The 15,310-nt window shown below is 43.1% G+C and overlaps 1 pseudogene; it reads right to left on the bottom strand.

The window, feature by feature from the left end:
* Positions 1-428: 428 nt before the first annotated feature.
* Positions 429-7,387, bottom strand: LOC116759729 (annotated as a pseudogene).
* Positions 7,388-15,310: the final 7,923 nt, after the last annotated feature.

Genomic DNA, 15,310 nt, shown 5'->3' with positions numbered 1-15,310 from the left:
TCGTGCGGCCTCCCAAATTTGTATAATTGGGTTATAATTAAGTAAAAACACTAAGGAAACTTCCTTATGTAGGGATAAATTGGAAGTCACTACTACTTTTCAAAGTCTGTATCACGGACCTACAATTGCGTGATTGTTTATAAAATTCTAAAAGTACCAAAAGAAATTAAAAAAGGAAGAATGAGTTCACTTATTGTAGGGAAAATACAGTGGTGCATATACAGTTCTTCACACTTCCCTCCTGAATCTTAAGGATTGACTTCTCAGAGAGGACAGACAGGATCTGTTAGGGGAGGAATCCAGTTCTGTGATGTCCAACTCACAATGAGTTTCCTAAGTCTCAGGGGAACATCTTTTACTATCAGAATATAAACAACTAATAACCCAAAAGATTTTCCCCTGACAGTCCCTGGAGCTTAAAAATCTTGTCAGAGATACATTTCTGGTACATCAGGAAGTCCGCTCTCATGGTGTGACCCGTTCTCATACAGGCATTTTCCAGGGAAAATTGTTTTGTAGATGCCTCGACTATACCAGAATACATTAGCATTTGTATCTTTATCTATACGTTTAATTGCCTCCAACTGCAGAAGTTGGAAAAGGACTATGAAATTATTCAGTCAATATGTCTTCATTTCTACTTGAGTTTCTTAAGGGAATGCATTAAAAATACAATAAAGTTGTAGTAACATAAAGTCAACCAATAGACTTTATCTTACTACCGACCACATTTACCAAATGTTATTTTCCTTTTTCTTTTATTTGGGTGCACAGTAAACGTGTATGGGTTTTCTGGAGGATAATTTTAAATATTGTAGCATCCACAACGAGGAAGACAATACATCTTCCATTTTCAGAGACAAGAGAGAGTCACCTCCTGGTCATACAGAAGAATTTTGACATTGATGCAAAGAAAGAGAAACAAAGATCAAAGGGGAGAATAATTAAGACAGGAATCTAAGCAGCAGGCTTTTGGGAAGGTAGAATAGGTAGAATATAAATCTTAATGACAGGACTCAAAATAAGAATTCAGGGGATCTGAGACGTTATGATCATTTATATAATAGGGAACCTGACAGAGGGAACAAAGATGGTGTGGGACTCAACAGAAGGAAAACTTTAGACCAGAAGAGGTGGCTTTAGAAAAGGCCATTGAGGAAGAATGTCAGTACTAAAATATCTAACTCTAGCTGCATGTGATTATCAAATGGGATTACCTGTCCCCAGGGGGACGTTATCATGACTTTAAAACTGACTCCACTTCTGTGTATACCCGCCACTCAGTTAACCATGCAAGAATATTTGTGTACAGTTTAGCCAGAATGATGTTTGCTTCACTCAATGTCATTTTCTCCAAAGTCTTACCTAAGTAAGAACTCGATTTCCTCTATTATCCCATCAGAAATACTAGACCTGCCGGCGATTGAATGACGAACTTTATTCCGACTCGAGGTCTAGCATTTTATGCTTGCCTAAACAGAAAAGTGACTCCGGCTCCAGCCATGGGTGTTATAAACCAGTATCACATTTACCCATCCTGCTTCAAACAACTATAAAAATGAACAAAATATATGCGGCAACTGTTTTTGGTCATTGAACTTTAGGCATCCCAGGACTGTGACCCCTGTAAAAGGAAACACCTCAGGCTGAGTTTTTTCTGTTGCTGCAAAACAAATGACCATATAAACCAAGGGACTCTAAAACAATACCCAGAGCTCACAGTTCTGTAGGTCAGAAGTCTGGCATAGTCTCAGAATATCACAAGGCTGAAGTCATGGGCAGTGAGGCTAAGTTCTTGTCTAGAGGCTCTGGGGGAAAATCTGCTTTCAGGGTCATTCTTACTGTTGGCACAATTCTGTCCTTGCTGTTGTAAGAAAGGTTCCAGTTACCTCGCTGGCTGTCAACCAGGGACCTGGTCTCAGGCTCCTAGAACATCCATCTGTAGTCTTTGCCACGTGTTCCCCTCCATCTCCAAGTCAGCAAAACACCCATCACATCCTTCTTGTGCTTTAAACCTCTGATTTCCCCTTCTGCTACCACAGAGACAGTCGTCTGCTTTTTCTAGGGCTCCTGTGATGAGGCAGGTCACCTGGAATAACTCCTCATCTTGCAGTCAACTGCGCCATGTAACACAACCTAATCACGTGAGGAAAATATCCATCGTATCCACAGTCCTGGGGATTTTGCAGGGTGTATACACGCGGTGAGGGATGGGAAATTGTGGCTCCATTTGCCACTGACCCTGAATACACACACACACACACACACACCACACAACACCACACACACACAGCTTGGACCACTTCTCTTTCTACACAGAGTGAATGATGCTCTGCCATTTGGGAGTGTTTCCACCACTGCTGTCTTTCAAGGCTCCCCTGGAGGAAGGTGTGTATTCATGTCCCTAGATGATGTGTCTCTGTGACCAAACTCAGGTGTCTTATCTGATTTGTAAATCCCTTATTTTATAAATTGAGAGACTGAGGTCACAGTTCAAGGTTCACACCAGAGGGGCACTAGCAGAGCTGAGAGCTAGAATCTCAAGTTCATCAGTCTGGCGATCTTTGGCCCTTCTACTGGCTGTGTTTTGTCTTGATAATGCTAAATAGAGAGTAGAAGAAAACTCTCCCCTGGCCAGCTTACATTATGGTTGACCACCAGTTATTGGCCTTTTGACCAGGAGGGATGGTGGGACAGATTCTGAGGAGAGGCCATTTCACCTTGCAGAGGGAGCCTCTGTCCCCTTCTTTAAGCAAGGGCTAGTGCTTGCTTCTCCTTTAATGGGAGGAGCGAGCGAGGGAGAGTGGACCACTTTTGCAATTCAGAGGGTTTTTAGGAACATTTGAAGTTTCCAGACTTTGGGGCCATCAACCCCGTGAAAGCCCATTCTTTCCCAATCAGGGCTCTGTCCTTGCCACAAAATGTAACTCAAAGTGGGGTCCGGCTGCTCGCCGCTCAAAAGCCAATAAAGAGGCAGGTTGGTGGAAAGGAAAGTTCCTTTATTTCGGATGCCTGGATGCCGCAACCAGGGGGCCAGAGGGGGAGGGCGGGCAGACTCCTGTCCAAAGGCCGACTCCCCCCCACTGACAATCAGCGGGCAAGAGCTTTTATAGACGGAGGGAGGGGGCTCCATGTAGAAACCGGCACCGTCAGCACCGACTGTCATCTTGAAATGGTCACGCAAGTGGGTCTGATCAGCGTCATCTTGATTAAGTACAGTTCCAGGGTTGGTTCGTTCCCATTTCCTTGAGGCCAATTCTCAGAATTGTGCCATTTATGTCATGGCTATAGTTCTGCTCATCATGTAGCTAACTTCTTCCACCTGATGGGGGTTTCAGTGTTTACAAGACAGCTCACAGTGATAGGGCTCAGAATATTATCTACAGCCTTGGAGGAGGAACTAAAGGTCCTTGACTCTGCTTAATGACTAAACTACTATTATTTAGTCTTGCTGGACTGTTTTCCTTCGTTTCTGCATTTTCTCACTTCTCTGATTAAACTTATTCTTTGGCTAAAGTTTTTTTCATAGACAAAAGGCAGGTGGAGGACATGGGGGGCGAGGACCACGGGAGGGCCCTGCTCCGTTTCAAAAAGACCCGCCTTTGTTGGGAATTTAAGCTTCTTTAGAGCTTGGCTACTCTTACAATTAAGTCCTTCGTCTGGTTCTCAGGGTTTTTTGTCCTTTTGCTGTGGACAAGAGCTCCTTTATATGCAACCAAAGAGGCATTCTGGTCTTCACACAACTTTAAATTACTGATCAATACATTCAGCGTTGTGTTCACCTTTTTGAAAATGTCAATAATACTTAGTAATAGCCACTTGGGTCCATCGTCCTTAGAGTTACTACTCCTCCCATATTTCTCAAACGCTGATATACTGTATCAGCTAATACCTTTCCTTCCAACAGTATGCCACCAGCAAAAGTTTTAACAATCACAGGGACACCTTTTGCCCAGAGATATCTGTGCCCCAGCTACCACCGGTGGGGTCCTTCTTGCCATCCAGGGTTGGGTGATCCAGCTCCCAAATCTCTTAGCATTTGCTGTATGTTATGGACCTTACCTGGCATAAACTGTCACAGGTTGGGTTCCCTGGGAAGCAGACTCTGAATGAGATTACCATGCAGGGCATTTATGTGTGTGTGTGTGTGGGGGGGGGACTCATGAGATCCATACCTAAGGAAGGGAGGAAAGAAAGAAGTTTAGGGAGGAGGGAATATTTGAGTAGTGATGTGATTTCAGCAGTCTCAGCCGATTTCAGGGGAGTTTTGCAGTTGGGGTGGCCCTTTAGAGCTGTCCAGAGTTGGGACTAGGGGAATGGGCCTTTCTAGGGAATCTCCATTTCTACCCTTTGACCAATCTTTGAGTGCAGGCATACTCCGAAAGGGGGCTTATTCTTGGGAGAGGCAGCTTTAGTCAGCTGAGGCTGACAGCGTGGGCCATCATCAGGCAGCAGCAATTCCAGCAGCTTAGAGAATGGGCCCTCTCTACCTGGAGGAGGATCTGGGCAGCATGTCAGGACATCTAATAAGTTCCTATTTTAATGAAGATAATTCAGTGGAAAAATTATGTCCCCGTCGACTCTAGTTTTTATGCAGCTGTCACCAAGATACCACTGTATACTTGGAGACAATAACTGCTAATTTCAGATTCAGCATAACAGAGGAAACTAACAAATTCAATACCGCTTGTCTTTTACAAGCAAATCTATTCTAAACGGCCAATATTATGATTACGCGGAGGAAAGACAATCCAGCAACACAGAAGCATTTATTTAGAAATAGTTCAGAAATCATGATATTGATGCTCCTTGGTGGGGCTAATGGTGGACTCTGGGAGGGCTCACGCCGATGAGTACTTCCCAGAACCCCTGCTGCCGGTGTCCTTGGCCCCTCTGTGAGCCGTAGCCGCCGCCTCCTGCCTCTGCAGGAGACCCGCCAACACTAGCGAGTATGTGAGCTGAGGTTCTAAGATGTTAAGGAACTTGATCATAGTCACATATAGAAACCTGAATAGAATTGTAGACTTTACCAAGTGACCAAGAAACCCATCCTCAAATTCAAAGATTTCTGTACACTTAATAGAAGAAGGGATATTTTCTCAAGAACGCAACTGCTGGGACATAGGAGCCCCAGGATGCAGAAGACATTGTGCAAAGTAGTGCAGAAATATAAAGACAATAATGAAAGCATCTTTGTCTTCAGGAAGTGTATTATCATGCAGAGAACGAATGTCCGCTCAACGTGCTGTCATCAGTGTAGTGACATAGCGTGAGGGTCTTCAGAATTTCCAGACAATGAATATTCCTTCATGCTACGTTATGACAGAAGGCAGAAGATAATACAGTCCTGGCAAAACTGTGTATACACTGCTGTCCATTTAAGTGCCTGAGGAGTGCTTCTGATGCTCATCTCTGGTGGCGCAGTGGTTGAGAGTCCGCCTGCCGATGCAGGGGACGCGGGTTCGTGCCCTGGTCCGCGAAGATCCCACATGCCACGGAGCGGCTGGGCCCGTGAGCCATGGCCGCTGAGCCTGCGCGTCCGGAGCCTGTGCTCCGCAACGGGAGAGGCCGCAGCAGTGAGAGGCCCACATACCGAAAAAAAAAATAATAATAATATCACAGTAAAAGTCAGTGGCTAAGGACTGGCTCATGTTTGGAAACTAAGTGAATTCTTATTTTCCCTTGTAGAAACGTACATCAGTCTTGAGTGCTGGCTTCTGATCTTTTTAAGTTATAGAAGTCAAGAAATGTTCTTATTGTCTGAATATTTATTTTGTTTTGTCCCTTGGCACACCGTGATACATTAACCGTCACTACAGATCTTTCTAAGAGTTCAGCGCCACCATGTGACTACTTTAATTCTAGAACCCTGCCATTCCATTGGCAAAAGGAATCCAGCTCCATGATTGCACTCCCAGTTCCATCAACCTTGAACTGTAAGAGACAGCTACCTTTGAATTCTTTATCACTTAGGTAAAAGGAGATCCTCTAGACTAATAAAGACTCTCCCTGACCAAACTTTAAGAAAGAAAAAAAAGGAAATCATCGTATTTATTTATGACGCCAATAAGACAAAAGCAACTGCTAATAACAGCCAACATAGGAAGATAAATGTCTATAAAGACAAATTACTAAGTTGTTTTTTTTTTTAAACCCTTGCACAGATCGCCCAGTAGAAATTTCTCAACCTCAGTGACTTTCCTTCACAGATTTACGAGTCTTCACTGCCACTTCCTTGGAGTTTTAAGTGGCCCTCACCCAACCACACGTGCAACCTGGTTCCGTTTTGGTGCAACTGCAGAGGTCAGACCGTTTCACTTCCATTCCTTGTGAATTCTCCGTAGATCAGCTTTCTCCTGCAGCCGGCTTTTGTTGGCTGATTCCAGCAGCTGCGGCTAGGAAGCCACCGACACTGAATCTGAGGTGTTCAACGACAGTCAGTTGCTGTTCATCCCTGTGGCTACCCGTGATGGAGATGTCGGGATTGCTAGCTCACATTTGTTTACAAGAAGTCTAAGTGTTTCAGATGAGCACAATTATTTTAATGCACCTGTAGGTGACATTTGCTTCTCTTTTCTTTTTCCTCCTGCTGATCCATTGTTAGAGCACTGAGTCTGTTTTAACCAGAGCTTAAAAAAAAAAAAAATTGTTTTTTCTTTGTTTTTTGAATCAGAAGTGTTTATTGCAGAAATCTGGCTAAGGCACAAGTTGAGTGGCTCCAGCTGAGGTTGGCTTGAGGCCCTCTGCCTGGGTCAGGCAGGTGAAAAGGGGAAGGGGAGAAGAAATACCTCTGGGCAGAGGCCTCAGAGCCACAGATGAGGTTGCCAGCCAGGCTGCAGGTGAAGCCTGGGCCGTGCGCTCCGATTCATGGACTTCACCTTCCTCTGTTACAAGCAGTACCTCTTAAGCCATCAATTCCCAAAGAGAAACACCAAGGAATCATCTAGTAACAAATGTGTCTCCTGCCCGAAGACCACAGTGGGGTCAGCCGGGAGCCCACCCTTGCCTTTCGTGTTGTGGGCTCGTCCCTGCCCTTCAGTCACGAAGACATCATTCACCCTCAGACCTGCCACCACCTGGACCCCCTCAGCCTTCAGAGCCCCAGCCTGCTCCACAAACTGTGGCAGGTGGGTCTAGGAAGAGCTGAGGGTAAAGGCCTCAAGGATTCCAGACAGCATCCCCTCCTTGGCCTCAGATTCTGCTAGATTCACCTTGTTTCAGGCTCACTTTCAAACACCACCACCAATGGGATGGCATCTCCCGCCTTGATGGGGCCAAGGAATGTGGATGTGGGAATGCTTCTGAAACCACTGGTCCCCAAGTGTCCATTCTCCCCTGCGTCCAGGCACCTCCTGCTTTGCCCAGGACATGCAGACCCGCCAGCCATACAACCACCTGCCCGTTTTCCTCTTCTGCTGTTTTGTTTGTTTTTTAATCAAGAAAAGATTGTGGTGAAAGAGGTAAGGCAGTTGGGGGTTTGTGGATGTAGGAAACGGGTGTTTCAGTTCTCTGACAGATAAAATCACATCTGCATGTAGAACCAGTACCGACAGTCACATAAGGATCCTCAGCCCGAAACAAACATACCACCTTGTACTTATTTTATTATTTTGTTTCTTACGCAGGTGCATGCTTTTGCCAGTTCTCTAATGTTTGATTAGTTAGTCAGGATCTCCATTAGGCATTTTCCAAAATTAAGGAGTACTTCCTTCTGTTAAATCAAGCCTAATTTTTAGACCTTTTAAATAAAAAAAAAAGAGGCAGAGCATTCATAAAATCATGAGAATTACAAATGTCTCTTCCCCTTTGTTTTCTGCGCGAAACAGTAATACACAACATTCAGATACTACTCGGCTGGTTTCAGTTCTCTCTTTTTTCAGTGGACTGTCTTTCCCATATGACTATGCAGACTGGACTCCTCATGTTTGGGGGTGAACACAGCGGATTTTGCCCATCACCAGGCATCTGCCTCCAGGAGGAGAGGTTAATGGCCCCTCTTATTACAGGAACCACTAGATGGGTGGTGAGAAGCAAGCATGCCTCTGTTAGTTCATCAGAGGTGGGTTTGAGAGAATCTCTCTGTTTTTTAGTAGCAAAAATAAACAGCATCATAGAAACTCTGCAAGCATCAAATTCTCTTGCAATAACACACAGTCACTGTAAGTTAAATATGCATGGTTTTATCATGGTAAAAATATAAATTTCTGAGAAAGGTGGGCACAGATCTTAGTGTCACTTAATTGAAAACAATAGTTAATGGTTCCAAATTTCTCTGTTCATTTTTTAGCTCAGGTGAGAGCAAAATATTCCTGTATTTGTGGTAGGTGTTATGAGAATGTTAGGCCTATGCTATGGCGTTTTATTAAGTATATACTGAAACAAACTATCAAAATCAAGTGAGAAATATTGTGATTTATTTGACAAAAGTCACGTTCAGCTTCAGAGGTCTTGATTATATATGTCTAAATCTAAAATCTCAGTAGGGCTTTGCTCAAACAAAATTGCATATTTTCTGTAAAGAATCCATGTTTATTTATGTATTGGCATGGTGAAACCAAGAAAATAATTATCTTAAGAAAAGAAGGATTTAAGCTTTATACTTAAGGACCACTTAGTTTGAATATGGGTTTTTTTTTGGCAGTCTCAAATAGTGGTATTATTGAATGTTGCAAAGCAGTAATTAGAATGTTCTTCCGCTCCTGAATTGGGCAAGGATTACAGCTGAAATAGCACACTGCTGGAAGGAAAGACACGGAATTCATTATGGCAGAGTTATAAGAAGGTCTCGTGATAGGAGTGCAACTCTCTGGCATCTCCCAGGAGTGAGAGAAGTTTCAGTAGCCTTCACCATGAGAGAGATAGGAGGTGGGGTATGAGGCAGCTTGCAGGAATCACCTTTTTTTTTTTTTGGAGACTTCTGTGACCATAAAGAGAGAGACTGTCCCAAGATGGATGCTGATATCTATCAAAAAGAACCTGATATTTATGAAGGTGCAAATACGCTAAGATTAGTTGTCCTAGAATCTTGCAGTACCAGACGTGGCTTCATTATAAGTTATACCTGATGATGATATTGTGGTGAAGGAGGCCCCCAGCCTTCACCTGTCTCTCCTCCATGCACTAGACTTGCTGGGAATCAGGAGCTGAAGATGACCATTGCTTGGGGTTGTTTGGCAGAAGGAGAGACTCCTCTTTTCAGTGGGTTGGCTCTTGAGGGAGTTAATTTGCACTGGGGAGAGATAACAAGAGTCAGCTGAACTTGTGGTTGGATCGTGTGATGGAATGCCCATGGACATGTACTGAACTGAAGCTCTGAGCCCAGAGCACCCCCTGATGTGAACAGGCTGCTGTCCTCACCAGATTTTATATTCTTAAACACGGAAGGACAGAAGTGCGTGCTCACTGTCTATAACCAACCTACTTTTCTTTTTCTTTTTAAAAATTCTGTTGAAGTATAGTTGATTTACAATGTTGCGTTAATTTCTTCTGTACAGCAAAGTGAAAAATATATATAGATATATTCTTTTTCATTACGGTTTGTCACGGGATGTTGAATATAGTTCCCTGTGCTATACAGTAGGACCTTGTTGTTTATCCATTCTATATATAATAGTTTGCCTCTGCTAATTCCAAACTCAACCACAAGTATGTTCTCTGTCTGTGAGTCTGTTTTTGTTTCACAGGTGTGTTGATTTGTATCATATTTTAGATCCCACATATAAGTCACATATGATATTATGTCATATGGTATTTGTCTTTGTCTGACTTACTTTGCTTAGTATGAGAATCTCCAGGTTCATCCATGTTGCTGAAAATGACATTATTTCATTCTTTTTGATGGCTAAGTAATATTCCATTGTGTGTGTGTGTGTATATATATATATATATATATATATATATATATCAAAACTTCTTTATCCACTCATCTGTCTATGGACATTTAGGTTGTTTCCATGTCTTGGCTATTGTAAATACTGCTGCTATGAACATAGGGGTGCATGTATCTTTTTGAATTATAGTGTTGTCTGGTTATATGCCCAGGAGTGGGATTGCTGGATCATATGGCAACTCTATTTTTAGGTTTTTGTGGAAACTCCGTACTGTTTTCCATAGTGGCTACACCAATTTACATTCCCACCAACAGTGTAAGAGGGTTCTTTTTCCTCCCAACCTACTTTTCTTACAGCACTTCTACCAAATGCTAGTTATGGAATCCACTAGTGCTACTGGGTTCCATCCCTGGTCAGGGAACTTCATCCCACATGCTGCAACTAAGACCTGGTGCAGCCAAAAACAAAAGAACAAAAAACCAAAAACAAAACCTGACACACCCACACATATAGCACACTGTTTAAGTGTCTGAAAACATTTACAGACACTGATACAAGACAAGAAAATTTCCATGATCAGTTATATAAAAGGAGGTGTCTGCTTTCCTTCTTTCTCCTCCCAACCCCAACTCCAGAGGGATTGGCTTAAAGAAAGTTTTGCAGACCTGAAAGTCACTCTTTTTTTTTCAATAAAACAAAAATTCAAACTCATTTATTCCTAAATAATATTTCTTTAATAGGGACATCTAAAGGAATATATTTTGGAAACAAAGTTTTTTTTTTCACATACACACTTCAAACCTATCAAAAACTCAGCACATTCTAAGGGCTGAGCACTGTCCAGATTTTCAAAATATATGCTCAGCACTTCCTAATTTCCAGATCACCAAAGTTCATCTGACAGATCATTCTAAGCACGAAAGTGTTTCCTTTCTCCCCAGTTTGTCTCTTTGTTTTCTTCCAAATATGCCCAGTTGTTTGAAGGAGAGGACTTCCCCAAACGTAGAGTAGTTCTTTGGTCAAAGCTATATGCTGTCTGCTGAAAATTCCCATAGAAGTTCCTCAAGTCCATTTATAAGAAATCAAACTAGCGGCCTCATGGCAGCCTGTACAGATCCTGGAACCAGCTATGACATCTTCCCAGAAGAGCTGTTTGGCAATTACAGAATATATGGCAACTAAAAATTGGACCTATAATTTGGCTAATCAGTTTCTCATTTATCTTTATTTTGCAAGTCACTCTTAATTGATGAGACGTTTGGCATTTGGCACTCCCTTAAATTTTCAACTGAAGTGAGTGTCTCACTTGGTTTTACCCTAGTCTAGGCTCTGCCCATACAACCAAAATAACCTTCTAGCTTTCGCACCTAAGTTTCAACTGGCTTTTTGCTCATCTCAGCTTGTCATTATCTTTCAGTAGCACATCAGCACATCAATGGCTCTTAGCAAAAGCCCTCCAGTACTACTTCCCCCATATGTTTCAAATGCTTGGCACTATACCTGCTAATGGATTCTCTCCCATTAGTACGTTGTCCCAGTTCAGCACCAGTGAAAGTGTTAACAATTGGACCACTACCCTGTACTGCAGGATTCCTGGCTCTGTTTACCTCAGTACCAGCTTGGCAGTGAGGATTCCTCTCCCAAACTCCGTGGGGCTTTCTCAGATTATTTCCAATGCCAGCTGTCACAGGTAGGGTTTGCTGGGAGCAGATGCTGGGATAGGATTGGGGAAAAAAGAAGGTATTTATTAGGGACTAGCAGTAATGAAAGGAAAGAAGGAGGAGTAGAGCTGGGCAGCGTGGGAAGCTAAACTGTGATGGGGGCTTCCCAAAGCCTTGGAGGCCCATGGGGAATCAAGACTGAGCATTACTCCCAAGAATAATTACTCCTGTCTGGCTCAAGGTGCTGGGACCTTTTATTCCCATCTTGCTCAGCATCCTGATGTGGGTTGTCCCAGGAAGGGTATACCGTCTTGAGGGAGGTGGCTCTCTGCAGCTGGGTGGACCCTGAAAGAGCTGAGAGTTGAAGGTTGTCTATTTGGGGACAGTTAAAAGTTGTAAGCGTTTAAGATGCACAGCTTGATATTTTGAGATGCATACATATTGTGAAACTATCACTACAATCAAATTAATTAACAAGTCTATCACCTCACACAGTTACTATTGGGAAAGGCAATCTGGTGTCTGCAGGCTTTCCGCTCTTATTTCTCTGTATAAAAATGGGTCTTGGGCTTGGAACGCTCCCTCTCTGAGAGTTAAAGAGCCCACACTACCTGTGCCGGGCTTACCACCTTGTGGGGGAACATCTTTCCCTGTCTTAGGCTCCAAGAGTACTCCTGCATCTTTGCTTGAAACATGTGCATCATATAGCACCTGGCCAACCCCGCTGTTATGTCCGTCCTCCATGGAGAGGGGGCCAATGACCACGACTGAGGCTCACGCTGCTGTCTCTTCTCTACATGAGTGAAATGCTTTTCCATCGGTATGTGGTGTTCTCCTTGGTGATTCCAATATCAAGATACAGTGGCCAGAGGTGTTTAGGGTCCTCCCTTAGGGTTGATAACCAGTGCTTGGTAATCTGCTTGACAGTTACCATTTTCTTCCCTTCCCTTTTTTCTCTTCTTTTCTTTCCTTTCCTTTTCTGTTCTCTTTTCTTTTCTTCCTTCCTTCCTCTCTCTCCACTCCCTCCCTTCCTCCCTCCCCCCTTTTTTGCTTTCTATACTTTTAGAGCTAAGATCTACCTTCTTAGCAATTTTCAAATATACAATAAAGTATTGTTGATGACAATCATATTCCTGTACGTTAGAGCTCCAGAATTTATTCATCTAATAGCTGGAACTTTGTGTACTTTCACCAACATCTCATTTCTCCCTCCCACCAGCTCCTGGTAACTACCCTTCTATTCTTTGCTTCTATGAGTTTAATGATTTCAGATTAAATATGTAAGTGAGATAGATCATGCAGTATTTGTCTTTCTGTGTCTGGTTTATTTCGCTTAGCATAATGTCTTCCAGGTTCATCCATGTTATCACAAATGCAGGATTTCCTTTTTTAAATGGCCGAATATTATTTCATTGTGTGTGTGTGTATGTGTGTGTGTATATATATATATATATATATATATATATATATATATATATACACACACACACACTGCATTTTCTTTTTCCAGTCATTCTTTACAGACATTTAGGTTGTTTGCACATCTTGGCTCTTGTGAATAATTTTGCATTGAACATGGGGGTGCAGATATCTCTTTGAGGTACTGATTTCACTTCCTTTGGATATAAACATAGAGAAATGGGATGGCTGGACTGTTTTTTGAGGAGCATCCATACAGTTTTCCATAATGCTGTACCAATTTATATTCCCACCAACAGTGTACAAGGGACCCCTTTTCTCTACATCCTTGCCAACAATTGTTATCTGCTGTCTTTTGAAGATTGTCTATTGACCGCATTCTTCACAGTTAGCCAGAAAGTCCTTCCTTAAAGGGAGTTCTGAGAGGGCAATCTCCTGTTTATTACATTACTATGTGTTCCTTTTCTATACCTGCAAAACATGAGACCAGATCAGCAGAACCAGAAGGTCTACTCTCTCTGAATCTACTCTGTGTTTTCAGAATCTATGATGGTAATCTTAATCCTGAAAGGAGGATTGAATTGGAATAAAGGATAACTGTGGCCACACAACCACATCTTACTGGATTCTCTTAGCAGGTACGTTCTTACCTGTGGAAAATTAGCCTAATTCTTACTTTCCTTTCACCTATGTACTTGCCTTTGGAATCCTTTTTTTTTTTTTAACCGTTAGTTCTCTGGCTTGTGAATCATGTTTGACTAACTGACTCTCATGCTCATAACTCACCTTCAGGTTTATTTTATCTCTAACATGTAATCAGTTTGTGGCCACTTTTCTTGTTCCCTTTGTCTCAGTTCAGTCGTTTACTTGTACCCACCATCTCCCTGCTCATGCTGACTTAGTGGAGTACTGGCTGCATTGATGGTTCTATTCTGGTCCACAGACTTGGCTTAGACACACCATGGCTCAGTTTCTCCCCTGGGATGTGACATTTCCTTATACCGCCCCCCCCCCACCCGCCACTTGTATTCTCAAAATAAGTTTGGAAAATAGAAAGATTAGATGAGCCTGTCTTATACATAAGCTTTTCTATGTATCCTCTCCTGTCAGTAATTTCTTCATCTGGTATTCAGGAAATGATAGTCTATACCAGTCCTTTTAAAGGATTATTCTTAGCCCATGGAAAAGACTTTGATTTATGGAAATTTAGGCAGTATACAGGTTGGTGTGAGAGGGTCTTCCTGACTTTTCCATATCATTTCAGTAATAACTTACTATGTAGGCTTACAAAGTAGACTGTGACCATATTATCTAAATGAAAATTAGGAATACAATTAGGTGAGGGAATAGAATTCTTATAAATTAGTTTAGGGCTTCTCTCAGATTATTTTGTATTATCCCTTAAGAGGAGAATTTCTTTTTATGCTTTAGCTCAGATTTTATTTTTTGGACACTCCCAGGCTAGCAGAAAAGTAGCCGGGACGCTACAAAGAACACTTCTTTTTTTCTTAAACCATTTGAGAGTAAGTTGCTGGCTTGATGACCTGTCACTCCCAAAAATTTTCGAGTATTTTCCTCCAAAGCAGGAAGTTCTGCATAAGTTCTGAAGTTCTGAACACAGCCTGAAGGGGTTAGTGCTCCACAGCTAGCCGGGAGGGAGTCCAGGAAAAGGTCTGGAGCTGCCGAAGAGGCAAGAGACTTTTTCTTGCCTCTTTGTTTCCTGGTGCGCGAGGAGAGGGGATTAAGAGCACTGCTTAAAGGAGCTCCACAGACGGGCGCGAGCCGCGGCTAACAGCGCAGACCCCAGAGACGGGCATGAGACGCTAAGACTGCTGCTGCCGCCACCAAGAAGCCTGTGTGGGAGCACAGGTCACTATCCACACCCGCCTTCCGGGCAGCCTGTGCAGCCCGCCACTGCCAGGGTCCCGTGATCCAGGGACAACTCCCCTGGGAGAACACACGGCGGGCCTCAGGCTGGTGCAACGTCACGCCGGCCTCTGCCGCCGCAGGCTCGCTCCGCATCCGTGCCCCTCCCTCCCCGCGGATGAGTGAGCCAGAGCCCCCGAATCAGCCGCTCCTTTACCCCGTCCTGTCTGAGCGAAGACAGATGCCCTCAGGCGACCTACACAGAGAGGCGGGGCCAAATCCAAAGCTGAGCCCCTGGAGCCGTGCGAACAAAGAAGAGAAAGGGAAATCTCTCCCAGCAGCGTCAGAAGCAGCAGATTAAAGCTCCACAATCAACTTGATGTACCTGCATCTGTGGAATACCTGAATAGACAACGAACCATCCCAAATTGAGGCTGTGGACTTTGGGAGCAACGATATATATATATATATATATATATATATATATATATATATATATATATTTCCTTTTCCTCTTTTTGTGAGTGTGTATGT

This window comes from Phocoena sinus, chromosome 9, assembly GCF_008692025.1.
Source record: "Phocoena sinus isolate mPhoSin1 chromosome 9, mPhoSin1.pri, whole genome shotgun sequence".
Lineage (NCBI taxonomy): Eukaryota > Metazoa > Chordata > Mammalia > Artiodactyla > Phocoenidae > Phocoena > Phocoena sinus.
The sequence above is the reverse complement of the archived record's forward strand: the minus strand, read 5'-3'. Positions and strand labels throughout refer to the sequence as shown.